This window comes from Pristiophorus japonicus, chromosome 4, assembly GCF_044704955.1.
Source record: "Pristiophorus japonicus isolate sPriJap1 chromosome 4, sPriJap1.hap1, whole genome shotgun sequence".
NCBI classification, from domain to species: Eukaryota; Metazoa; Chordata; class Chondrichthyes; family Pristiophoridae; genus Pristiophorus; species Pristiophorus japonicus.
Window position 1 is genome coordinate 198,613,031 of NC_091980.1, and position 3,203 is coordinate 198,616,233.

The following is a 3,203-nucleotide window of genomic DNA, read 5'->3' on the forward strand; positions in this document are numbered from 1 at the left end:
CACATCCACCCGATTGAATGCTTTAATCATTTTGAAGACTTCTACCAGGTCTCTCATAGAATCCTAGAATGAGACAGCACCAAAGGAGGCCATTCGGCCCAGCATGCCTGTGCTGACTCTTTGAAAGAGCTATCCAATTAGTCCCACTCTTCTGCTCTTTCCCCATAACCCTGCAAATTTTTCCCCTTCAAGTATTTATCCAATTCCCCTTTGAAAGGTATTACTGCATCTGCTTCCACCACGCTTTCAGACAATGCCTTCCTTTCATAACTTACTGCTTTAAAAAAATCCTCAGCTCCCTTCTGGTTCTTTTGCCAATGACCTTACATCTGTTTGTCTTCTTTTCCCCAGTCTGCTCAATCTTTCCTGACAGTTGCACCCTCTCAATTTTGGTGACATCCTTGTAAATTTTTTCTGCACTTTCTCCAGTGCTTCAGTATCCAGCACTTTGTAAAACATTTTTAAATATCTTTACAAGTTGGCTCTCTAATTCTGGCTTGAATTGCTTCTTGATCGGTTCCCATAAATTCAAGTTAGAATGTTTTTAAAAAAAAACATTTTAAATTTATATTTAATATAAAACAAATGGCATACTCAGATAAAAAGAAAATAGATGTAAATGCTGCAAGTATGAAATTAAAACAGAGAATGCGAGAGAGACACAACAGGTCTGTCAACATATAAGTGCCAGTCGTCTTTTTCTGACAACAGGGGACACAACCATAACCATATCATTCAATCAACTATTTTACTTTCATTATTGAACTGATGAGTCTAATTAATATTTACCATGACAAGAAATAATCAAGGCAGAGACTGTGATAAATGTCAAAACAGATTTGTTTAGGTTTTACATTATCTTGAGTCATATTGTTTTAATTATCACGGACAAGCAAAGAACTCCACCCTCTTGCTCCAATATTACAAAGCTTAAGGTTTAATCTTGTCGTTCTTTTTGAAGCTGCAGTTCTTCCCAGCAGAAATGATAACATTTCTAAAGTAATGATTGTACTGTTAACAACCACTAAACCATAGTGAGTGAGATTTGTTGATTATTTTCTCCCCTGGCCATCTCAAAATATCTGGACCAGAGCCAACTACTGTGCAATACCTTTATTATAATGGAGTGCAGGTGTTGGGTTACAGATTCTCTGACAAGCCTTCTGATCACATCTGGCATTCGTGTAACCCAGCAGGATTGAGAATGGGCATGTGGACAAATTTCCCAACAGAAATGTTGAAGATGCCGGCAAACTATTAAATAGATACCTGGTATCTCTAAAGGACAAACATACAAGAAATTGGGCTGTGTAGCACTCTTTTTTTTTTTAGGCACAACATGGCCTCCTAACGTTCGACAATGGCATCTGAGATATGTGCGCACACTTCTGACGGGAAGCGCGCAGCATGCCATTGTAGTAAAGGGGTTTGTCTGCATGCACCTAACATCCACTGGCAACATGCAGACCAGGCAGATTATGATGTCAATCACTGTGCAACACTGACTTGATGCCAGTGTTGCCATTTTCGAATGCCACACTCCAACTTATGCCCTGTTTTAACCTTGCACAGCTGAACACAATGTTAAAAGGCATGAAGGACCCCCCACCAGCGCTACTTAAAAGGATCATGCACTACTTACAGCTTAGTTGCTGGATTATTTCTTCTGGTTGTTGCAAATCCTTTTCAATTTGAGCACGACTGGGAGGAAGAAGAGAGGCCACACAAAGCAGGACAAGCTGTTAAAAGAGGAAGGAGGAGGGGGAGAAAGGTTCTCAGCAGTAGGCCATATCCACCGAGGGCCTTTAGGGAGCAATTCTCTTACCTCAACTTCAATGACGACCAATACATGAGATGTCTTTACTTCACTAAAGTAAGCATGACTGGAATCTGCTAACTGCTGCAAACCACAACTCAAAGCAGGACAAGAATCGCATTGTCTGTGGCAGTCAACGTGACTGTGGCTCTTAACTTTTATGCATCTGGCTCCTTCCAGGCTGCTGCTGGATATAATAGCAGCATCTGCAGATTGCGGTACACTGCTACAGAATGGAGGTCATTGAGGCTCTCTATACAAAGAGAGACAGCTTCATCTCATTCCCTCTTGCTAGAGAGAAGCGGGGGAGTGAACATGGATTGCAGGCTTTCCCATGGTACAGGGTGCCATTGACTGCATGCACATTGCCTTGAGTGCACCTCATGTCAACTCTGCCATTTTCATGAACTGACAGGGATTCCACTCCCTCAATGTGACTCTGGTGTACAACCATGCGTCATGCAGATGAATGCCCGTTATCTTGGCAGTAGTCATGATTCCTTCATTCTGCGGCAGTCCTCTGTGGCAGCTGTATTTGAATTTTCACGGCAAGACAAAGTGTGCCTACTGTGTGACAAGGGTTATCCACTGAGGCCATGGCACATGACTCCAGTCCAGAACCCCCACGCACATGCACAGCAGACCTACAATGAGAACCATGCTACCAAAAGGAACAATTATAGAGCACGCATCCTCAAGCAATGCTTCCGCTGCCTGGACTGCTCTGGAAGAGCTTTGCAGTACTCAGCTTAGCAGGTATCGAGATTTGTGGTAGTATTCTGCACAACCTCCCCTTTATGAGAGACCAGCCCTTGCCACCACCTATCGGGTGAGAAGCTGAGGAGCAGAAGGAGGTGATGGAGCAGGAAATGGGGGAAGAGGAAGGGAGGCTACAACGCAGACGGCCCCTTTCTGCCCAGACTCTCTCTGATGAAATAATTAACCTCAACCATAACTCCCCATTCACCAATATTCCAACGCTCCTTCCCTTTCCTCTATCACTGACCATCACAACGTCCTCTTTCCAACTACACAAAAATAAAAACCACCAGGAGATGCACATTCCAATCCAAATTTATAAATGAAATCATGACATAATTCATACAAAAATAAACCAGTGTGTGAAAATAAAGCTTTTGCATTTCCTTGGTGCTTGTCTTGCATGTGCCTTTTGACTCTCCAAGTGCTCCTAAGAGTTGCTTCCCCAGTTGCTGCAGTATGGGTTGTGGAAGGCTGCTGAACTACAATTGAGGAGACTGCAGATGGCCTTGGAGGGTGACCTCGAGCAGCTCTGGGCCTAGAAGGACCTGCTTCAGATTGCACTATTTCGGACTGGGCTGCAGCAGTCTGGGCTGGATGGCTGACAGGCAAGGGCATTGGCGGGACA

General features: G+C 43.6%; 1 protein-coding gene across 1 annotated transcript in view; it reads left to right on the top strand.

The window, feature by feature from the left end:
• LOC139262284 (RAS guanyl-releasing protein 1-like) overlaps window positions 1–3,203 on the top strand; it is a 107,474-nt gene that overhangs the window by 16,546 nt on the left and 87,725 nt on the right. The gene's annotated exons all lie outside the window — the stretch shown is intronic.